The 25,288-nt window shown below is 39.0% G+C and overlaps 1 long non-coding RNA gene across 3 annotated transcripts in view; it reads left to right on the top strand.

The window, feature by feature from the left end:
* LOC105476588 (uncharacterized) overlaps positions 1-25,288 on the top strand; it is a 175,457-nt gene that overhangs the window by 118,829 nt on the left and 31,340 nt on the right. The window contains exon 6 of one of the 3 annotated variants that reach the window (XR_011607101.1): positions 23,432-23,612. The exons of the other annotated variants lie outside the window; for them this stretch is intronic. This is a non-coding gene — a long non-coding RNA (uncharacterized lncRNA). Of the gene's footprint in view, positions 1-23,431; positions 23,613-25,288 lie in introns of those variants that run through there. 3 annotated transcript variants of the gene reach the window in all.

A 25,288-nucleotide genomic window follows, 5' to 3' on the forward strand; every position in this document is an offset into this window, starting at 1 on the left:
ATAGAATATCTGAAGATTCACTTAATGGATTTAAAAACAGAATGGAGACGAAGGAGAAAGATTCAGTAAACTTGAAGATAGAGCAATAAAAAGTATCCAATCCTAAGAATAGAACAACAACAGCAACAACAAAAATTCCAAACAAATAACAAATGAATAGAATCTCAGATACCTGTGAGACAAAATAGAAATGTCTAACATACGTTTAACAGAGTTCCAAAACAGGAGAGAGAATGGAGTAGAAAAAAATAATTTGAAGAAATAATGAGCAAAACTATACTGAAAAATATGAAAATATAAAATATAAAAAAATATGAAAAATATTGACCAAGTTGAGATTAGTCTTCACTGATTTCCCAAAGGTGATGAAAGACATAAATTTACACATTCGAGAATCTTAGCAAGACCCAAGCAGGATAAATATGAAGAAAATCATTCTTTGGCACATCGTAGTCAAACTGCTGAAAACCTAAAAGATGAAAAAAAAAACTCTCAAGAGAAAGGACACAATATATACAGGAGGACAATGAGTCAATGGAAGACAGAAAATAATAAAGGACCACCTTCGAAATTGTAAAAGAAGAAAAAGACTTGTTCACCCAGAATTTATATCCAAGTGAAAATATTATTTAAGAAAAAAAGTAAAATAGAGACATTTTTTAGATAAAAGAAAACTAGCTGAGTTCATCAGACCTACACTACAGCAAATGCTAAAGAAAGTTCTTTAGGCTTAAAGGAAGTGATACCAGATGGAAAAGTGGATCTTCAGGAAGGATGAAGATCATAAAAAATGCTAAATACAGCTGGGCATGGTGGCTCACACCTGTAATCCCAACCTTTTGGGAGGCCGAGGTGGGTGGATCTCTTGAGCCCAGGAGTTTGAGACCAGCCTGGGCAACATGGTGAAACTCTGTCTCTACAAAAAATACAAAAAAATTTAGCTGGGCGTGATGGTGCACACCTGTAGTCCCAGCTACTCTGAGACTGAAGTGGGAGGATTACCTGAGGCTGGGGAGGTCGAGGCTGCAGAGAGCCATGATTGTGCCACTGCACTCCAGCCTGGGTGACAGAGTTAGACACTGTCTCAAAAAAAAAAAAAAAAAAGAAAGATAAATATATAAAATACTATTTTTTATTTTTTAATTTCTTTAAAATGCATGTGACACATTTAAAGCATAAAATATAACATTAACTTGTGGGGTTTATAACAGTAGATGTGATACAAGTGACAGCAACAGCAGAAAGGATGGTAGAGATGGGAAACAGACCTGCACAGTCATGGTCTTTTTATACTTCGCATGAAAAGGTACGATAGTAATTCTAAGTTGATTTTGAAAAGTTAAGAATGTATATGGTAATCACTAGAGAAAACAAACAAAAATAATGCAAGGAGTTATAGAAAAGCCAACAGATACACAGAAGAGATTTATTTTCCCCTGTCCCCCTCTGTCTGAAAGTCATCTTGTTTACTAGTTGTCAGCGGAAACTGAAGAATGCCTTCATCTATTCATTCAGATGTGTATCCATCCAATAGATATTTATTGCACAGCCGTTAGATTTTCAGACACTGTACTAGGCTTTGAGGCTATAAATAAAATAGCACATAATCCTTGCCTTCAAGGAACTTTGTCCTTCTCCTCCATGAATTGATGAACACTCTCCTGACTTCTGTACTGGTGGAGTCCTCAAACTTGTCATTTTGGGGCCATTTAGGGAAAGAGTTAGTGGGGGCCTCAAAAACACCCATCTTTCTAGCTTTAGGTAATAGCTGCTCTAAGCAGACTTTCTGCATAGAGAGGATGATACTCTTTGATTTCTTTTCTAGCTGTGGTGGGAAAAGTCTCAATGAGATGGGAGGTTTGGAAGGCTGAGGTTTATGCCCTTGACTCAGAGTGAGAAGATGAGGTTCCAGTCCTGCCTGCTGCTCGCTCAGCTGTGTGACTTTACACAATTCACTTAGCCTCTCTAAGCCTCAGTTTCATTTGCAAAACCAGCTAGTAATCGCCATTGCTCTTAAAGGAGATAAATCTAGCTCTGTTTCCTGAGTTCCAAGGTCAGTTTGGCTCAGAGGTTCACATGCAATACTTTAAAATCACATAGAAGTAGGTGTTCTGAAACCAATTCTCCAATTCGAGTCTTGAGCAAAATGACTGAAGACATTTACTCTGAAATTTATGTTCTTGATTCAATTTTGTTTTCCTGTAGGATTTAATTTGATAGAGTGGAATACACATAGGCTTTGGTTTAAATTCTAGCTCTGCACTCACTAGGTATGTGATGTTGGATAGTACACTTCAGTTTTCTCCTCTATCTCATGGGGATAATAATGCTTAGATTGTATGGCAGAGAGGATCAGCTATCCACCAAAGAGACTTGCTTCTCTTCTATACTATAGAAGTTTCTGGAAGTTGCTCAGCTAGTGCCAAGGAACTGCATCTGGGAGTGCGTCTATGATTAGTTCTCATCAATCTAGTGTGAGCAGAAGCTGATGCAGTCTACTTACAGGGCAGTCCCCTTCCCCCAAAGCCCTTTCCTGGACAAACCTCCATGTTCTTTCCCCTTTAGACCTGGTGCACAGCAAGAGCACAGCAAGCTTGGAAGCTACATGTTGGAGATGGTAGAGCCGCAAGGTTCAAGGCTGCTGGGGCCCTTAGTTACTACCTGGAGCAGAGCTATCCCACTCCTTACAGATGCCGTTTTAGAATTAGCATGAGCGACAAATGCATTTCTATTGTGTTACAGCTGTCATACATTTTGGGGTTTCTTTTTACAGCGTTACCTCGTTCATTTAGAAAGCACAAGTTACGTAAAGCATCTGGTGTGTTATCTGTCACCTGGCAGGGTTAAATAAATAAAAGTGCCCTTCTGCCTGACAAGGATATTTTTATCAGATTGGATGAGGAGTCGACATCATTCTTGCTTATGTTGTATTTTTGTCATCTACACATGCGACTCTCATTTCCCAAATAAGCCAAGCAGAGGTAGTAATACCAACCGCCCTCCTACAGTCATTGAGAAATAAGTGACTACTCAGCAGGAATGTGAAAGCTGTGGCGGAGAGTATTCCAGAAACATCAGATGATAACTGGATGGGGCAGGTGAGACTAAATGAAACACAAAACAAAATCTTTCTTGAAAGGAGCAAATGTTGTTGGGCCATTATCAGACAAGGAGTTTGGGGAGAAGCTGTTTTCCCTTAAGAAATCTTTCTGTTGAGTGTCCTTCTTAAAATGCATGTGACACATTCAGTTGGAAGTGTATATTCAGTCACTGACAAAGATGGGTCTTTGACTATCAATTACAGCTTCAAGGCAGGCTTAGAACTGAGAGCATGAAGGACTGTGTGACCATCTCCAAAAAACCAAACTGAGCAATCCCATAGGTCTAAGGGCTCAGGGCAATAAGAAAGCATCTTCGCTGTAGCCCACCAGGTGGGGCCTTGGGATGGGTGGACGGGACGTCTCTCTGCTCACCTCTGGTACCTTGTTGCCACCTGACACTGACTCTTCCTTGGGTTTGTGTCATCAGGCCAGCCTAGGCAGATACCCAGAGCGGGTTCTGTGGCCGCTGGTTAGGTTAGCAATGTTTTCTGCCCTGGGGGCTGGGCCTGCCAGCACACTGGTGCTCAGGGCCAGCCTCTGAGAACTTGGAATCTGATTAGGCGGCTGTCACATAGCCTCAAGGCAGTGTTCTTCAAGGGTGGGCCCAGGAGCAGGGGCTGAGGCAGGGTTTGAAGAGAGGGCGGTTGTCAAGAAGCACAGAGAAGGGGAGATCTCTCCAGAGCCAGAGGAAAGAGGAGCCAGCAGCGGAGGATGCAGGGCTGCTGAGTGCCCGCCTGGGCTTTGGGGCCTTGCTCCCATACAGGGAGCCTGCTCCGGGCTGGTCGGAGCACCCTGCCAGGCCCTTCCAAGGATGGGCAGCGCAGCCCAGCCGGCACATTCTGCTCAGCCGGTTTTCCTCCAGCTCTGCTCAGCGCGCTGTTACTTCTGCTGAGCTTAGCACATCTCCTCATCCCTCCCCTGGCTCAGTTCAGTGCAAATCAACTCTCCAGGCAGAGAGGAGTTTTGGGTTCAGGTCATCTCTCCACTGCTGCTTCCCCACAGAGCACTGCCTCTCTTGCTTCCAGGCCTCCAAGCGGAGGCAGCGGTCCCCTATGGCATGGACTGGCCCGTCGCACACTCAGCAGCCTCCCCTTCCCATGACTTAGTTCAGTCCAACCAAGAGAACCGGAGAACCTGATCCACGCCTCCTCGTTCTAACTCACTTCTGCTTGACTACCTTGCTTTTGTTACTCAAAGTCTCTCTCTCTCTCTTCCCCTCTCCCCCTCTCCATACAAATGGCTTTGCAGCGGCCCTGGGAGTACACGGCAGCACCAATAATGTCTCCATGGTTTCTTGTTAGCTGCTCTCTAAGCAGGAAAGTGACTCGGCCTGACAATATAATTTACATTGCTGTATAAAACTATCTGTGGAAGCCAAGCTAATTTGTGCCAGATTAGGCTATTTGTCTCAGCCACTGTCTAGCAGCACAATCTATCAGAGGGCTGTTTTCAAATATCGCTTTTCAAGCGTGCCCTTGAGAGGCAGAAATTGATTGGGATCTTAGAGAGCAAAATTACAGCAATAACTTAAAAGAAACAATAATTACTGAATCATACCAGTGTCAGCACTCTGCAAAACACGAAATAGCCATCAAACCCCAATCCAATATATTCTGAAGCGAATTTATTGAATGGAAAAAGCAGTTGAGTGAGGGTTTTTCTCCCCCTCCTCCCCTTCCCCTGTACATATGGTTATCTCAAAACCGCAAGTGAATGAGTCGATAATTCTTGTCATTGACTGCTCCATTTTCACGGAGTTAGAGGAGATCCATTAGCCGCCCCCTGCTGCACCGTCTCCCTCTCTCCCTCACTCCCTCTCTCCTTCTCTCCATTGCCTCTATTCATTTGCTAGTCTCTGCTCTTCAAGCAAACAAACATGTATAACTAATCATCTGTTAAAATGCAGAGGGCCCCTAATAAATCTCCGCAGTTGAAATACTTTAATGGGTAATTAATTGATCCTGTTCCAGAGGAGTAATAAGATAATAAATTAGACAATATTTCACTCAGTCGTGGCAGGCTCCTAGCTAATGGCGCTGTAGGGCTAAGCTGAAGGATAATAAATTAGCCAGAAATTAACTGCTAAGAGCTTTCTGCAGAGAAATCGGCTGACAAGTGAGTCACACGCGTGATTCAGGGCTTGACTGGTGCGGTGGCAATCTCAGTGAATATGAACTTGTGCTTCGGGAGGGGGTCTGGGAATAGGGCATGCTCAGTGGGCCCTGGTGGGATTATGTCCCCAGCCTGGTGGGTGATGCCCCGAGTCTGTGCAGCTGACTTGTGTCCTTTGCTTGCATGCTGACCTGGTTCCGGGGAGCTGAAAAGTCCGGAACATCATGCCCTCTCGAAAATAGTTTTTTCCCAAGTCATCAGACTTGCTGAGTTTTTATGGATTTCACCCGCAAAACCTTCAGCCACCGTGCTCCATCCACTGCCTCCTCAGCAAATACATAAATAAGGATGGATTGAGCCTCATACTTTGTCACCAGCGAGGGTGTCACAAAAATTAAGCAGAAAAAAAAGTAGGTAGGGATGGAGTGAATTACATTTTTCAACATGTAAGACGTTTTTGTTTTGGGGTATGTTAGAGAAAACCTCTTAGTTTTATTGAGGAACTTGGGGAGGGTGATGGGTCTTAATAGCCAAGAAGTTAGACCTGGACGGTCAGGTGGGCCTTTTCTTGAGGAAGTAGTAAGTCAATTTCTCCATGGAGGAAGGACTTGGCATAAAAGTGGAAGGTTGGAGGAGAACTCGGTTATCTGAGGTGGTTTGAGTTCTTTCTTGTTCTTTTTTACTAAATAGCTATGTGACCTTGTGTAGGTTACCTCAATACTCTGAGATTTTCTTTGCTTATCAGTAAAATGGTGTTGAGATGAATAAATTAAATAGGTCTGCAAAACTTCCAGTTCCATGTCTCATCCACAGGAGAGGCAAATTTAATGTTACTTATTATCTGGGGGTCAGTGGGAAAGGTTATCATTTATAAGCAAGGGAGATGGCAGACAAGGAAATGAAAGTGAGCTGGCAGTGGGAGATGACAGCAGGCTCCTCCACTTAGTCTGGAATAAGAACCTGATCACTTGTACCCACACCCTACAGCCTGTCCAAACTGAGGTGAGCCCCCCTTCTGCCAGAACAGTCTCTCATTGCTAATGGTAAACGTGGGTGGATTAATCTTCTGAGTCATGGTGACTGTAGCAATGTAGGTTGAAGGCTTAAATAGAGCTTGATTGTTTAAATGAGATAATGTAGACGCTAAAGGAGGTGGAGCCCAGAAAGGAGAAAGTCAAGGGGGACTCTCAGGTTCCTGGCTTGGGCTGTGGGCTGCAGTACCTGCTGTTTCTGCATCACTTGTCTGGAAAGGGAACACTTGTCCTACCAGAGGGGCCCTGGAAAATGCCTGTGTTGATCTTTGAAGCCTGGAGCTGGGTTCCATTGCTGCTTCTGTTGCTGCTGCTGGAGCCACGGCTGCCTGAGGAGCCTGTTGTGGTGACTTCTTTTAGTTCCTCACAAGGTCCTTGAGTGCAACAGATGCACACACGCCTTGCTCTTGCCCATGCATCTTGTCCTTTGTCTCTTACCCTGGAGTTTTCTATTGCTGTTTAGACATGAAGTGAACACTGCAGCTCCCACTTAGCACTCGGGCACGTGCATCCTTGAAGCACACTGGGGTTAACATCCTGGGTGGGGAGCATACTTTGACCAATAGGAGACGGCTGCCAGTGAGTAAATTGTTCTCCTTTTCTCCCTTGCATGGACTCTTTGAAGGTGGAGTGGCTTCCCTTGCCCTCTTTGAAGATAACCTTTGACACCAAGCAATCAGTTTCCATAAAGTGGTGTCCCACGCAGCAAGGGGCCCCTCTTCTCCTGACTCTCCCTTCTTCCCAGCCCCCTCCTTTTCCCCCTCTCCTGCTTTCCTAAGACAGCATCCCCTAATAAAGCACTGGCACATGAAACAACCAAAAAAGAGACAACGCCCTTGAACCCATGGTCTCGTGACCATCGGGAGTGGTGGCACTGGCACCCCCTGCCTTGTGTCAATGCTCCTCATCTTTCTGGGACGGCATCCACCTGGGCAGTTCTTGGAAGACAAGACCCTGCACTGTCTCTGGTGGACTTCAGGGTGGCTGGGAACCACGGTCAGCAGCCCCAGGGCTGTTCTTGTTCTGAGGGGGATGCTGGGCCTACTGAGGGCCTGGCCTGAAGGGCCGTAGCAGAACATGTTCAGCTGGGAGCTGCACGCTGCCTGCCTAAAAGCAACAGGAGTTTCCCAGGTAGAAATGGCGGGGGAGGTGGAGCTCACACAGTAAGGGTCCATTAACTGACATTTATTTAAAAAAATAAACACGCCTGTAATCCCAGCACTTTGGGAGGCTGAGGTGGGTGGATCACCTGAGGTCAAGAGTTTGAGACCAGCCTGGGCAACATGGTGAAACCCCGCCTCTACAAAAAATACAAAAGTTAGCCAGGCGTGGTGACATGCGTCTGCCTCAGCTACTCAGGAGGCTAGGGAGAAGAATCACTTGAGCCTGGGAGGCAGAGGTTGCAGTGAGCTGAGATCGAGCCACTGCACTCCAGCCTGGGTGACAGAACAAGACTCTGTCTAAAATAAACCCTCCAAAATCAAAAAACGAAAACATGTCCTCCTTCATTCTTTGCTCTTATATGTGGAACGGCTTCCTGACTCTCATCAGCCCATCCTCTTCTAAGTTAGTTCTTTGTACCTTGAGGCCTCAGAACTGGAAGAGAGGTTGAAGCCACTAAACTTAACTTCAACCTCAATGAAACAGGCCAGTGGATGGACTGCTGAGCTTGGAGTACCATTTCCTGTATTTGAATCATTAGACACTTTTTTAAAAAAATGAGTGGGTGTGATGGCTCACACCTGTAATCTTGGCACTTTGGAAGGCTGAGGTGGGAGGATAGCTTGAGGCCAGGAGTTTGAGACAAGCCTGGGCAACAGAGCGAGACCCCATCTCTACAAACATAAAACCAAAACAGCAACAAACAATTCTTTCTCCAAGGTCTGAGCTGTACCCTGTGGAGAAGCACGTGGTAAATTTACTTTTTTTTTCTCTAGGTGATTGACAACCTTTATATGACCCCTAAGCCTTCTCTTTTTTTCAGGCTAAATATGCCCCGTTCCTCTAACAATTACATATGTGACATATCTCCTTCTTTCTATTGGGAAATAAATGCAAATAAAAATACTGCAAACCTATATAGGTGACTTGATTCATATTCAGAAAGTGAACACCCAGGGATGGCTAAAATGGGTGGTTTTACCTGGAGCTATGACCCGAATCAGAACACCCACTCCCTCCGAAGTAACCACTGTCCTGATTTCTGTGCAAATCATTCCATTGCTTTTCGTCGTAGATTTCTAATTTATCTATTCATTTCCAAACCATATGGTTTGCCCATTTTAAATCTGTACATGGGTGACATCATCCCATATGTACACTTTTGTGCCTTTTTTTTTTTGCTCAACATTATGTTAATGTGATTTATCCATGTTTTTGCTTACTGGTGTAGCTAGTTCATTTTTTACTAATCCATAAAGTTTTATATATTTTTATGTATATGTAGATATACTTTTATTGACCTGTGATACTTTATTGATGATTCCATGATATAAATGTACCATAATTTACATATGTGTTCTATCGCTGATGAACTTTTGAGCTGTTTCCAGTTTGGGGCCCTTATGAACAGTGCTGCGATGAATATTTATCTCAGTGTACACAGGCTTGCATTTCACTAGGATGCATACCTAGGAGCAGAATGCTGAGTCATAGGTCACATGCATCCTCATCTTGACCAAAGTGGAGTCCAAAATGCTTGTGTTACATTACAATGCCATCAGCAGAGTAGGCATGCTTCGGTGGTAGACCCAAAGGTGGGCTGTGCAGATTTCCCTCCCAGGAAGACTTGCTGCCCAGCTCAGCTCCTGCACAGTCTGCCTCCACTGCAGAGCAGCCTTTCCCAGGGCCTTGCCTTGCCTGGGACAGCCTGACAGTTTGTTCCTTTTCATTGCAGAGTAGTATTCCATTGCATACACAAATTATCAGTTTATCCATTTTCTTGTTGATGGGCTTTTGGAATGTTTCCAGGTTTTGGTAATGACGAACAAAGCTTCTAAGACATACATACATATTTGAATTGTCATTGTCATGGCTGTGTGGAGTGGAGGTGGGAGGGCTTGGCCACTGTGCACCGCTGTGGGATGATTCTGATGGGCAGTACTGGCTCTGGAGTGGTCCATCTGGGCTCCTCTGCCTCTTCCTGCTCCTCCCCTCCTTTCATAGGAGCTGATCCCTAATAAACACCTCCTACACCAAACTCTGTCTCAGAGCTTGCTTCCTGGGAACCCAAACTGCAACAGTTACTGGACTCTTTATCCTTGCCAGCGTTTGATATCAACAGACTTTAAAAATGTATCGCTAATCTGGTGGGTATTTAAGGGTGGCTCATTGTGTTTTTTTTTCTGTAATTAAAAATTTAAAAATTATATCCTTAATTAAATATTTTAAACCTTTACAATTATTGAGGTATAGTTCAAACAGTAAAATGACCCCCTTTTGGAAGTGCACAGTTAGATGAGTTTTGACAACTGTATGCTGTCATATAGTCACCACCATAATCAGATGCATTTATATCAGCCCAGAAAGTTCCTTCATGCCCCTTTGCACTCAGTCCCCTGCTCCTGTCACTGATCTGCTTTCTGTCACTATAGCTTTGCCTTTTCCAGTGGAACCAACTAGAACACGTTCTTTTTTGTGTCTGGTTTCTTTCACTTAGTGGACTGCTTTGGAAATGCATCCATATTGCTGCATGGATTGGCGGTTTGTTCCTTTTCATTGCAGAGTAGTATTGCATTTCATACACAAATCACAGTTTATCCATTCTCTTGTTGTTGGGCTTTTGGAGTGTTTCCAGTTTTGGGTAATGATGAACAAAGCTTCTAAAACATACAATGAGTCTTTTTGTTGATATATGTTTTCATTACTCTTTAATGAATGTGTAGGAGTGGCATTGCTGGGTCGTAGGGCAGGTGTAATTTTAACTTAATAAGAAATCACCAGTGGTTTTCCAAAGTGTTTTTTTATCATTTAAAATTTTACATATCATCAGTCTGTGAGGGTTCTGGTTGCTTCACATTCTTGCCAACACTTGGTTTATTCAGTCTTTTAAATGTTTAGCTATTCTTGTGTGTGTGTGCCTTTGTGCAGTGGTAGCTCATATTTTAATTTACATTTAAATAATGCAAAATGGTGGTTAATGATATTGAGCATCTTTTCATTGGCCATTTGTATCTCTTCTTTGGTAAAGTGTCTGTTTAAATCTTTTACCCATTTTTAAATAGGATCATTTGCTTAAATTGATTAAGAGTTCTTTATATATTCTGGATACAAGTTCTTTATCAGATATGTATTTTGCAAATAGTTTCTTCCAGTCCATGGCTTGTATTTTTATTTTCTTAAGAGTGTCTTTTGAAGAGAAGTTTTTCCCTGACATGATGGCTCATGCCTATAATGCCAGCATTTGGGGAAACTGAGGCAGGAGAATTTCTTGAGGCAGGGAGTTTGAGACCAACCTGGGCAACATGGTGAGGCCCTGTCTCTACCAAGAAAAAAAAAAGTTTTAAATTTTGATAAAAACCAATTTATCATTTTTTATGCTTTGAGTTTTTTGTGCCTTATCTAAAAATTATTCACTTATCCCAAATCATGAAGACTTTTTCTTATGTTTTCTTCTAGAAATTTTATAGTTTTATATTTCTTATTGTGGTTTGAATTTGTATTTTACTGATTTCTGATGAGAAGGAGCACTTTTCATGTTTATTTGTCGTATGGATTTCCTATTTTATGATGTGTCTAAGCCTTTTGCTGTTTTCTGTAAAGTTTTCTTTCCCTTACTGATTTTTAGGAATTGTTATGTATTCTGGAGAGAGTCTTTTGTCAGTTTTATTCATGATTTATATTTTTTCCCACTCTGTGATTTGCCTTTTTAGTATCTTTATGATGTCATTTAGTGAATAGAAGTTCTTAATTTTAAGGAATCTGAATTTCTGTTTTAGTTCTTTTATGATTAGTACTTTCTGTCTCCTGTTTAAGAAATTCTTTCCCACCCTGAGGTCACGTATATATTCTCCCATATCAACTTTCTCCGTTCATGATGCCCTTGTGTGTCAATTATTTTTTCATGGAATACCTAGGCCAAAATAAATATCTAACATTTCCATTTATTAGGTAGTTAGTTCCAAGCAAGTTAATAGGCATTTACCTACTAACAACTTGGTAGTCATTTGAAAAAATAATACAAATTGGTTGAAAGAAAAACAAAGAATTATTTCATCCTTAAATGATTGCATTTCCTTACTAAGGGGATGTACAACTTCTCGAGTTTTAGAATATGACAGGATATTACCATTCTATTTCCTATTTCCTATTGATTTTTATGTGGTGTTTGTTTGTTATTACAGCAACTGCTGAAAGCCTAGCTTTGCAAAGATTTGATGCCCTTGAGGGGACTGTTGCTCGATTTAATATTGGAACTGTCTAGAGCTAATCATTCAGTGTCTGACAGCTGTTAAGGATCCCTGTGAGTTCAATGCAGTGTCCTGAGGGAACTTCAGTGAATAGTTTGTGACTGATGGTTTTATATCCTGTGTGAAACTCTCTATCACTTTGCTTTTTATACTTAGGTGTTTAATCCATCCTGAATTGATTTTTGTGTATGGTGTGAGTTAGGGATCCAATTTCTTTTTTTCCCCCAAATGTATATGTAGTTACTTCAGATCATTTATTGACAAGTCCATCGCTTTCTCATTAATCTGCTATGACACCTCTGTCATATATTAAATGTGCATATATGTGGAAGTTTTCTTTGATTTAAACTATTGCTTTTGAAATATATTTTCATTTGATATTGAATTCTGGGATGATAGTTTTTCTTTTCCTTTTGGCCCTTTAAATATATCTTTCCATTTTCTTGTGGCTTTCACTGTTCTTTTTTTTTTTTTTTACATGACACTCAGCCATAATTTCTATTGTTGGTTCTCTGTAGGTAATATATCATTTTCCTCTGACTGCTTTCAATATTATCTATTTATCATTAGTTTTCAACAGTTTTATTATAACTTTTCAACATGTGGTTTTCATTGTAACTAACCTTCCTGGGTTTACTGAACTCCTTAGATCCTTATGTTTTTCACATAAATTTGGAAAAATTTTACCATATGCCTTTGAATATTTATTCTTCCCCATTCTTTCTCTCCTTGCCTTCTAGAACTCTAATTACACATATGTTAGATATCTTAATATTGTCTTGCAGGTGATTGAGGTTCTGTTCCTTCCTTAGAAGACTTTTCCTTCTTTTTGCCCAGATTGGATACTTTCTAATGAGTTATCAACAAGCTTGCTGGCCTCATCTTTCATTGTCTCCAGTATGCTGTTAAGGCTATCTAATCATCTTTTTCATTTCAGATATTGCAATTTTCAATTCTAAAATTCTCATTTGGACCTTTTCTATAGTTTTCATTTCTCTGTTGAGATTCCTATCTATTTGTTCATTATGACATTAATTTCTTAAAGTCCTTGAACATATTTATAATGATTTCTTTAAGTTCTTGTCTGCTAATGCTAACATCTGGGTCATCTGGTGGTTGGTTTCTACAGACAACATTAAATTTTTTTTTCTTGACTCTAGGTTACATTTTTTTAATTCTCCCCAGTACATAATAATATTTTCCTGTATACCAGACATTGCTGATGAGACATAGAGATTCTGGATTTTGTTATCTTTTTCTGAAGAATGTTTATTTTTATTTCAGCAAGTAGTTAACTTGGCTGGGCTCAGTTTTAAACCATCTCCCTGGAATAGGCAGTAGTTTAAATCCTTGCTTGTTCTTTCAGCCTAGTCTTATGGTTGTTATTTCCCATTGTTCTTCTTAGGATCTCTCCCAGATATGTGCAGTTCAGGAGCTGGTCAGTGTTTTGGGTGAAATTATACATTGATTCAGGGGCCATTTTTGTTACTTACTCTTCTCCAGAATTTCACCTCTTACTATGCTGCTGCTCTGGTTATTTTTGACTGTTCATTTTTTTTTTTTGGCTTCTTAAGCTGGTAAGCCAGAACCTTTCTATTTGACTTCTAGCTGACTCATGCCATGTGGACCATAGAGTATCCTTAGGCAAAAACATATCCAGGACAGTTTCTCTCTTTCATATTTGACTCTTCACCAGTTTCTGACTGCTTTTTGTTGACTTCCAGTACTTCCAAATAGTTGTTTTAAAATATTTTATACATATTATACATATTATCTGTGAGAGTGTTAGTTTAATACAAATTACTCCATCTTATCATAGAGTGGTATTTAGTATATCTATCTATCTTGAAATGTTTTTACAAATTCAAATAATTCGCTTGTAGATGCTTCTAACTTTTAATGTGCACAATTATATTATTGGTGTATAAGACAGTATTATTTCTTCTTTTTCATTCAATATCCCTTTTATTTCTGTGTTTGTCTTACTGCATGGACTGGTATCTCTAGTAAAGGGTTGAGATGAAGTGGTGATAGATTTGTTTCATGTCTCAGAGGGAAAGCTTTCAAAGTTTATTGAATATTATATTTTCTATAATTTTTTAAATAGATAAAATTTATCATGCTAGGTAAATTACTTCTATTTCTTAGCACTGAAAGTATTTTTTAAAAATATATGAGTGAATATTAAATGATATCAAGCATTTTTTTCTTCATATATTGAATTGTTCAAATGTTGTTTTATTTAATATCTTAGTATGTGAGATTACAACAACTTATTTACTAACATTTAATCAACTTTACATTCTTGGAATAAATCCAATTTGGTAAGATTTATTATCCTTTTTTACATATTGCTAGATTCATTTTGCTAGTATTTTGTTTAGGATTTTTGCGTCTATGTTTATGAGTGAGACTGGAATATCTATCCTTGTTGAGTTTGATATAAAGGTAACACTAACTTCATGTTGTGTGTTAGGAAGAGGTTGTATATAATTGAAATTATCTTCTCCCTCTTGAATAACTGGTAGAGCCTGTTGGTGAAGCCATTTGTCTTTGATAGGCTGTGTTGGTGAAATATTCTTATTTTTTTTCTTGAGACGGAGTCTTGCTCTGTCACCCAGGCTGGAGTGCAGTGGTACAATCTTGGCTCACTGCAACCTCCACCTCCAAGGTTCAAGCAATTCTCCTGCCTCAGCCTCCAGAGTAGCTGAGACTACAGGCACACACCACCACACTCGGCTAATTTTTGTATTTTTAGTAAAGATGGGGTTTCACCATATTGGTCAGGTTGATCTTGAACTCCTGACCTCTTGATCCACCAGCCTCAGGAAAGTGCTGGGATTACAGGCGTGAAGCACTGGTTTTTGTTTTTTTTTTCCTTTTTTTTTTTTTTTCAAGGATCTTTATTGTCACTCAGGCTGGAGTGCAGTGGCACAACCATAGCTCACTGTAGCCTCAACTTCCCGGGCTCAGGTGATCCTACCATTTTAGTTTCCCAGGTAGCTGGGACCACAGGCATGCCACCATTCCTGGCTATTTTTTGTATTTATTATAGAGACAGGGTTTCACCGTATTTTCAGGGTGGTCTGAAACTCCTGGGCTCAAGCAATCTGTCCTCCTCAGCCTCCCAAAGTGCTGGGATTACAGGTGTGATCCACCATGCTTGGTCTAGAGAAAGATTTTTGAATCCTCTTTCATGAAAAATTTAATGATCAGAACATACATTTCTACCTTTCTTGTTTCAGTTTTTCTAAGACCTATTTGTACTGATTATTAGGCTGTTGGCTTTTATTTTCAAGTATATCGTTGTAGATTCTGTTCTGTGCTGCCAGTGCTGGGAGTCTGCAAACAATCTTTCTCCTTTATCGTCTGGCCTCCTGGTGGGTTCTGCAGCTGGGGACTCTAGAAGGAGATGGAAGACAGGAGGGAAGAAGGTACTTCTGCTTTCTTATTTGCTTCTGTACCTATCCATAATGCTCATTGAGAATATTTCACCCTAGATGCAGCAATTAGTTCTATCCTTCAGCTTCTGTCACCACTCCTAAACCAACTCATTATGACCCGTCAGAGGTACCACCAGCAGCTAGGCAATGCCCCCTCTTCTGAGGCATAAGTCTCAGCTCTCTGGGCTTCCTCTTATAAACTCCTAAGGAATTAGCAGCATTCAAGTATGCCCTGTCTTCCATAGTATGAGCCCTGCATCTTGAGATTTATGCTATAAGCTTTAAGTTCTGATAACCTTAACCTCTTCCCTTTGTCCTTCAGCTCTTGCTGTAGTAGCTGTTTTTCTGTAGTTATTATCTCTATGATAGTTGACTGTTTTTTTTTCTTCATTAGCCCATCAATACTTGTATAACCAATGGTCTATATTTTTTTTCTGCTGATATACCTACTGTGGTCTATTTTCCTGATTGGACACTGACTGGTACAATATTTGAGAATGGAAATAGTCACAGGAAAAATACCCTCAAAACTATATGGACTTAGTTTAGTTTTCTTTGGACCCTTGAACACAATGCTGAACTCCTTGCCAATAGCAGATGAGCTACTGCTAATTCATAGCATGCAGTGGTAACATGACAGATTGTCACCTATGATTGCTTGTAGTAACTACTTATTGTACCAATGCCTCGGGAACCAAATAGCTACTGTAGTTGACTAATATGTCAATAATAGTAATATCTACAAGAATCCTGGTATGCAATGGCTGCTTCTAAATACACTGGAGAACTTGAAACAGATGCAATGAGATGAAGTCTTTAAACTTTCATCCCAATGTTCAGACAACTAAGATGCTTCTACAGAGACCCTAGAAGAATCTCTTTCACTGTACAGGAACAATCTTGATAAAGATTAAATCTGGAAGGAGGAGGCAAAGCAAGATGGGAGGATAGAAGTCTCCACCAATTGTCTGTCCCAGAAGGACACCAATTTAACAGCTATCTACAAAAAAAAAGCACCTTCATAAGAACCAAAAATCAGGTAAGCATTCACAGTACATGGTTTTAACTTCATTCACTGAAAGAGGCACTATGGAGGTAGGAAAAACCGGCTTGAATCACAGAAACCACCCCTCCCCCATCTCCAGGCAGCAGTGGTGTGGTGTAGAGAGCATTTCTGTGTGCTGGGGAGAGGGAGAGTGCAGCAATTGTGAGGCATTGAATTCAGCGTTGCCTTACTGTAGCAGAAAGCAAACCTGGCTCAAACTAGAACTCTTCCAGATCTTGTCTAAGACCATCATGGCAGTATCTCTATGAGCCTGAAAGGATCATAGCATTACTGGGCTTAGGATGTCCCCTAAAGCAGACACAGCTCAGATGACAATACCCAAGTCCTTTCAAGTATCTGAACTTTCCAAAGAAGGATGGGTACAAATAAACGCAGGTTGCAAAGACTACAATAAATACCTAAATCTTCAATGCCCAGACAAAGATGGACAGCTACAGGTATCAAGACCTGTACCAAGGTCAGGAAAACATGAGCTCACAAAATGAACTAAATAAGGCACCAGGGATCAATCCTAGAAAAACAGAGATAACAGACCTTTCAGACAGAAAAATATAAAACAGCTGCTTTGAGGAAACTCAAAGGAATTTAAGATAACTCAGAGAAGAAATTCAGAATTCTATCAGATACATGTAACAAAGAGATTAAAATAATTGAAAAGAATCAAGCAGAAATTCTCAAGCTGAAAAATGCAATTGGAACACCAAAGAACGCATCAGAGTTTTTTAAATAGCAGAATTGATCAAGCATAAGGAAGAATTAGTGAGCTTGAAGACAGGTTATTTGAAAGTACACAGTCAGAGGAGACAAAAGAACAGGTCATAAAAAACAATGAAGCATGCCTACAGGATATAGAAAATAGTCTTAAAAGGACAAATCTAAGAGTTATTGGCCTTAAAGAAGAGGTAGAGAAAAATATGGGGGTAGAAAATTAGTCAAAGAGATAATAACAGAGAACTTCCCAAACCTAAAGGAAGTTCTCAATATCCAGGTATGAGAAGGTTATAGAACACCAAGCAGATTTAACCCAAAGGAGACTACCTCAAAGCACTTAATAATCAAACTCCTAAAAGTCAACGATAAAGAAAATATACTAAAATCAGCAAGAGAAAAGAAACAAATAACATACAATGAAGATCCAATATGTCTGGCAGCAGAGTTTTCAGTGGAAACCTTCCAGGCCAGGAGAGAGTGGTATGACATATTTAAAGTGCTGAAGGCAAAAACATTTCACCCTAGAACAGTATATTCAATGAAAACATCCTTCAAATATGAAGGAGAAATACTTTCCCAAACAAACAAAAGCTGAGGAATTTCATCAACACCAGAACTGTGTTACAAGAAATGCTAAGGGGAGTACTTCAGTCAGAAAGCAAAGGACATTAATGAACAGTAAGAAATCATCTGAAGGTATAAAACTCACTGGTAATAGTAAGTACATAGAAAAACACAATAACATTGTAACTGTGATGTGTAAACTGTTCTTATCTTAAGTAGAAAGGCTAAATGATGAACCAATTAAAGATGTAAGCTACAATGACTTTTCAAGACACAGACAGTACAATAAGACATAAATAGAAACAATAACAAGTTAAAAAAGTGAGGGGTGAGACAAAGTTAAGGCATAGCATCTTTATTAGTTTTTTGTTTGTTTGTTTATGCAAAGTGTTAAGTTGTTATCAGCCTAAAATAATGGGCTATGAGATAGTGTTTACAAGCCTCAAGGTACCCTCAAACAAAAAAACATAAAACAGATAAAAAACACACACACACACACAAGAAAGTAAATCATATCAGCAGAGAAAATTACCTTCACTAAAAGGAAGGCAGGAATGACAGAAAGAAGGAAGGGAAGACCACAAAATAACCAGAAAACAAATAACAAGATGGCAGGACTAAGTCCTTACTTATCAATAATAACATTGAATGTAAATAGTCTAAATTCTCCAATCAAAAGATATAGAGTGGCTGAATGGAAAAAAAAAAACCCCAAAATCGAAAACTCAAAAAACAAAACAAAAAAAACCACCACCACCACCACCACCACCCCCACCACCAACAACAACAACAAAAACCCCAAGACCCACTGATCTGTTGCCTACAAGAAACACACTTCACCTATAAAGACACACATATACTGAAAATAAAGGGATGGAAAAAAATATTTCATGCCAATGGCAACCAAAAAAAAAAAAAAAAAAAAAAGAGCAGAAGTTGCTATACTTACATCAGACAAAATAGGTTTCAAGACAGAAACTATAAGAAGAGACAAGGCAACTATATAATGATAAAGGGGTCAACTCAGTAACAGGATATAATAATTTTAAATATATATGCACCCAACACTGGAGCACCTAGATATATAAAGCAAATATTATTAGAGCTAAAGAGAGAGACGGACTGTAATACAGTAATAGCTGGAGACTTTCACACTCCACTTTCAGCATTGGACAGATCTTCTAGACAGAAAACCACAAAGAAATATGAGATTTAATCTGCATTATATACAAAGCAGACCTGATAGATATTTTACAGAACATTTCATTCACATTCTTTTTCTCAGCACATAGAGATCATGCTCAAGGATAGATCATATGTTAGGTCACAAAACAAGTCTTAAAACATTAAAAAAATTGTAATAATATCCAGCATCTTCTCTGACCACAGTGGAATAAAACTAGAAATCAATAATAAGAAGAATTTTGGAAACTATACAAACACGTGGAAATTAAACAATATACTCCTGAATGACCAGTGGGTCAATGAAGAAATTAAGAAGGAAACTGAAGAGTTTCTTGAAACAAATAATAATAGAAAACACAACATACCAAAAACCTATGTAATACAGTAAAAGCAGTACTAAGAGAAAAGCTTATAAGTGCCTACATCAAAAAGAGATAAAAACTTCAAATAAATAACCTAATAATGCACCTTAAAAACTAGAAAAGCAAGAGAAAGCCAAACTCAAAATTAGTGGAAGAAAAGAAACAATAGAGGTTAGAGAAGAAATAAATTGAAAAGAAGAAAACAATGCAAAAGATTAAGGAAACAAAAAGTTGGTTTTTTGAAAAGTTACACAAGATTGACAAACCTTTAGGCAGACTAAGAAAAAAGAGAAAAGATCCAGATAAATAAAATTAGAGATGAAAAAGGAGACATTACACCTGATACTGCAGAAATTCAAAGGCTCACTGGTGGCTACCGTGAACAACTATATGCCAATAAATTGGAAAATCTAGAAGAAATGGACAAATTCTTCGACACATACAACCTACCAAGATTGACCATGAAGAAATCCAAAACGTGAACAGACCAATGACAGTAACAAGATGAAAGCCATGATAAAAATCTCCCTGGAGAAAAAAGCCCAGGACTTGATGGCTGCACTACTGAATTCTACCAAACATTTAAAGAAGAACTAATACCAGTCCTACTCAAATTATTCTGAAAAATAGAGGAAGTGAGAATATTCCAAACTTATTCTATGAGGCCAGCATTACCTTGAAAACAAAAAGAGACAAAGACACATTAAAAAAATGAAAACTATAGATCAACATCCTTGATGAATATTGATGCAAAAATTCTTGACAAAATACTATTAATAGCAAACCAAATTCAATGATACATTTAAAAGATCATTCATCATGACCTAGTGGGATTTATCCCTGGGATGCAAGGATGGTTTAACATACACAAATCAAACAATGTGATACATCATATCAATAGAATGAAGGACAGAAACCATATGATCATTTAAATTGATGCTGAAAAAGCATGATACAATTCAACATCCTTTCATGATAAAAACCCTAAAAAAACTGGGTATAGAAGGAACATTTCTCAACATACTAAAAACCATATATGATAGATCCGCAGCTCATATAAGTAATGGGGAAAAACTGAAAGTCTTTCCTGTAAGATCTGGAACATGACAAGGATGTCCACTGTCATTCAACATACTACTGGAAGTCCTAGCTAGAGCAATCAGATAAGATAAAGAAATAAAGGGCATCCAAATTGGAAAGGAAGAAGTCAAATTATCCTTGTTTGCAGATGATATGACCTTATATTTGGAAAAATCTAAAGATTCTACCAAAAACTATTATAACTGATAAACAAATTCAGTAAATTGCAGAATACAAAAACAACACACAAAATTCAGTAGCATTTCTATATTGCCAAGAGTGAACAACCTGAAAAAGAAATAAAAAATGTAATCCTATTTACAATAACCACATAAAAAATAAAATACTTAGGAATTAACTTAACCAAATAAGTGAAGGATCTCTATAATGAAAACTAGAAAACACTGATGAAAGAAATTGAAGAGGACACCAAAAAATGGAAATATATTCCATGTTCATTGACTGGAAGAATCAATATCATTATAATGTCCAAACTACCCAAAGCAATCTACAGATTCAATGCAATTCCTATCAAAATACTAATGACATTCTTCACAGAAATAGAAAAAACAATCCCCAAATTGACATGGAATCACAAAAGACCCAGAATAGCCAAAGCTATTCTAAGCAAAAAGAACAAAACTGGAAGAATCACATTACCTGACTTCAAATAATACTACAGAGCTATAGTAACCAAAATAGCATCGTACTGTCATAAAAACAGACACATAGACCAATGGGACAGAATAGAGAATGCAGAAACAAATTCACACACCTATAGTAAACTCATTTTCAACAAGGGTGCTAAGAACATACACTGGGGAAAAGACAGTCTCTTTAACAAATGGTTCTGGGAAAACTGGATATCCATGTGTAGAAGAATAATAGCATACCCCTACCTCTCACTATCTTAAAAAAAAAAATCAAACTAAAATGGATTAAAGACTTAAATATAAGACCTTAAACTATGAAACTACTACAAAAACAACTTCAAGGAAACTCTCCAGGACCCTGGTCTGGGCAAAAATTTCTTGAGTAATACCCCATAAGCACTGGCAACCAAAACAAATAGGAACAAATAGGATTATATCAAGTTAAAAAGCTTCTTCACAGCAAAGAAAACAATCAACAAAATTAGTTGTTGGAGAAAATATTTGCAAACTACCCATCCAACAAGAGATTAATAACAAGAATACATAAGGTGCTCAAGCAACTCTATAGGAAAAATCTAATAATCCAATTAAAAACAGACAAAAGATTTGCATAGACATTTCTCAAGAGAAGACATACAAATGGCAGACAGGCATATGAACAGGTGCTCAACATCATTAATTATCAGAGAAATGCAAACCAAACTACAAAGAGATTGAGATGTCTCACTCCAGTTAAAATAGCTTATCTTCAAAAGACAGGCAATAACAAATGCTAGTAAGAATGTGGAGAAAAGGGAACCCTTGTACACTGTTGGTGGGAATATAAATTAGTAAAACCACTATGGAGAACAGTTCGGAGGTTCCTCAAAAAACTAAAAATAAGCTACCATATGATTTAGCAATCCCACTGCTGGGTAGTACCCAAGAGAAAGAAAATCAGTATATTGAAGAGATATCTGCACCCCTGTGTTTTTTGCAACATTGTTCACAATAACCAAGATTTGGAAGCAACCTAAGTGTCTATCAACAGACAAATGGATAAAGAAAATATGGTACTTATACACAATGGAGGACTATTTGGCCATAAAAAAGAATAAGATCCTGTCATTTGCAACAACATGGATGAAACTGGAGGTCATTATGCTAAGTGAAATAAGTCAGGCATAGAAAGAAAAACATCACGTGTTCTCACTTATTTGTGGGATCTAAAAATAAAAAACAATTGAACTCATGGAAATAGAGAGCAGAAGGATCGTTACCAAATTCTGGGAAGGGTAGTGGGGGTGGGGATGGGGAAGAGGTGGGGATGCTTAATGGGTACCAAAAAAGTTACAAAGAATGAATAAGATCTAGTATGTGATAGCACAACAGGGTGACTATAGTCAATAATAATTTAATTGTACATTTAAAAAAAACTAAAAGAGTATAATTAGATTGTTTGTAACACAAGGGATAAATGCTTGAGGGAATGGATACCCAATTTCTATAATGTGACTATCATGCATTGCATATCTGTATCAAAACATCTCATGTACCCCGTAAATATATACACCTACTATGTACCCACAGAAATTAAAAGTAAAAAATTAAAAAGGAAAATTTAACCTGGAATTAAGTGTATGGGTTGTAGAATGACAACAATTTAAAGTCACAGACATATCACATCTTCACCTTGACTTGTTTGAAACTGAGCATCTTGAACTCCGAAGCTTCTCTAAAGCCTCCGTTGCTAGAGGAAGTAACCCCTCTAACTGATGATATTAGCTTTCCCTTTCTGTTATTTCCCAGTAACAACTCCATCTAGACCAGCTGCCTTGCAAAGGGATGCTTATTTTTCTCAAGCTTCTAAGTCCCCATCCTTGGTTGTCTCTGTCTGACCTGAATAAAAAAAACTTATACTTCAAAATAAAGGCAAGATGTTGCTAACTTTTTTCAGCACAAATATGGGGGAAACATGTGGGATTGGATTCTAAGGCTGTTAGAGCAAAAAGGACAGAATATAAAACTGGATCAAGCCAAGCCGATTTTATATATGTACTTACCAGAGATGGTGGATCTAATGCTAGAAGTGGTTCTGAAAATTAGTTTGCCTGATTGCTTGACTGAAACTTGGACTCCACAATGGCCTGAATTCATGAATTCAGTGAGGTTGAGGCACAATGTGCAAGATTAACTCCAAGACTTGACAAGATAGGAATATTGGCATGGAATTATCATATGCAAATTGTATACCTTTCTTCCCCATCCCCTTTATATACACCAAAAAGCCCTAGAACATAGTACCTTTTTTAAGAGGAAAAATTGGGAAATAGTATGTATTAGTGATGGGAGTATATTAGTCCATTTTCTGCTGTTGATAAAGATATACCCAAGACTGGGAAGAAAAAGAGGTTTAATTGGACTTACAGTTTCACGTGCCTGGGGAGGCCTCAGAATCATTGCAGACGGTGAAAGGCACTTCTTTCATGGTGGCAGCAAGAGAAAATGAGAAAGAAGCAAAAGCGGAATCGTGAAACTTATTCACTACTATGAGAACAGTATGGGGAAAACCACCCCCAAGATTCAAATTATCTTTCACTGCGTCCTTCCCACAACATGTGGGAATTATGGGAGTACAATTCAAGATGAGATTTGGGTGGGGACATAGAGACAAACCATAACAGGGAGCATCAACATCTTTGAAAAGCATTATGGTGACTTCCTTTGTACACACAGGGAGATGCAGCTACTAGTTGTGTTTCCTGATTTCCACGGGGATCCTGGAAAGTTAGTGGCTAACAGTAGTTCTTAACCACTAGAGGCAAGGTCAACACAATTACTGTAATGGACAACAAAGACAAAGAGGTAAGCAGAATGACCTACTGGGATCTTTGGCAGTGCCTAATTGATTACTGTATTCTTGGGAATGAAATAGATATGCAGCCTATTGCAATATTACTTCTTTTGCATGACAGAAATACTCTAGGTCTGATGTCTAGGAGCTTAATTTGAGTGGACACAGTGGAGTGTCTTAGCTTCCTAATTAATGTCCAGGCATAAGCCAGATCACAGACCCGAGGCCCTTGATTGAAGAATGTACAACACTGCTATAACTGTATTATTTAAATATTCCTTTGAGTCTTCCCCAAAGGTGCCTTTAGCTATTTACTAGGGTTACTGTGCACTGGGGGAAAGGAAATCTTCAGACTTTTCAGGGATTTACTAGATACTGAATTGGCTCTGAATTGACGTTAGGGACCCCAAATGCTACTGTAACCCACTAATCAAAGTGGGAACTTCTGGTGATCAGGTGATAAATGAAATGTGGGAAGAAAGTCATCTCCTACAGGACTCAGTGGATCCATAGACCCTCCCTGTAGTCCTCCCCCATCCAGCTCCAGAATACAAAAATGGCATAGATATATCCAGTGACTTGGAATGAAGGCTATTGTTTGCCAACCATCTCTGTGGTTTAGTCTTGTCTCCTCAAACAAACTAGAAGCTCCAGAGAATAGTAAACCTCACTTAGCTGACTCTATTTTTCCCTAACCCTTGGGGGAGTGCTTTAGTATTAGTTATTCAATACAAATTTATTGGTAGTAATTTTGTGAACCATGCCAATTTCTTGAAGCATTTAGGAGAATTAACTAACTTGCGGGTGAGTGGAAAACTGCTGTTTTAGATAGAGGGAAAGGTATCTGGCTATGGAAAGAAACATAAATCTCTGATATTTGCCTTCTAGGGTCTGCCAAATTCAGAAAAGTATTTATTGATATCTACTCTTAATGCAAGACATGCAATTTATATTTATAGTCTAAAATCTTCAATCTTCATGATATTACTGTGAAGTAGATTTTAAGATCTCTTTCATAGCTGAGGAAACTGAGGTTTGGGAACATTAAGTGGCTGGTTTGGGGTCACTCAGTACTTGGCAGAACAGGAGTCCAAGCCTGAAATGTTAGATGTTTCCCATTTTGCCCTGGTTAGTTTTTTTTTTTTTTTTTTTGGCAGGAAATTAAAATTTTTTCTTATACTTTAAATATTACCTTTTCATAGAAAAAGTAAATTATTTTTGTCTCTTTGGCATTATAATTTCAGGTACTACTGCAAGCAGGAAGGATGAGAAGGAGAAAGAAGAAATTCTTTTCTTTGCAACCCCTGGGGCAAAGGTTGACCTGTGGTGTCCCTCTATACTGTGTAGCCCACAAAAGTATATATGGAACATTTAAACATGTCTTTACCAAAAAACAGAAGATTGTAAAAGGGAGATCAATCTAAAAGTTTATAAGAAGTTTGATAATTTGCTTTGTAAGAAATGGCTTGCACTCCATGGCTTTAGGCCTTACTCTTAGGGGATTTCTCCCTCATGCTTCTTGGCCCTTTTTGTGGAATGCCTGAAGCTAGCTCCCATCTCCTAGAAAGCTCATCCATGCATTTACCACCTCTCTCTGCCACAATCCCTACTGTAGCCCACCTCCAAGATATGAAGCTGAGAGACAAGCAGGGACCTTTGGATGCAAAGGGCTTATGGAAGGGAAGCCTGCATCCCGCCTGCATCCCATGTGCTCCCTCCTGACTAGGGTCTTCCCAGTT

The sequence above is a fragment of the Macaca nemestrina genome, chromosome 8 (assembly GCF_043159975.1).
Source record: "Macaca nemestrina isolate mMacNem1 chromosome 8, mMacNem.hap1, whole genome shotgun sequence".
Classification (NCBI taxonomy): domain Eukaryota; kingdom Metazoa; phylum Chordata; class Mammalia; order Primates; family Cercopithecidae; genus Macaca; species Macaca nemestrina.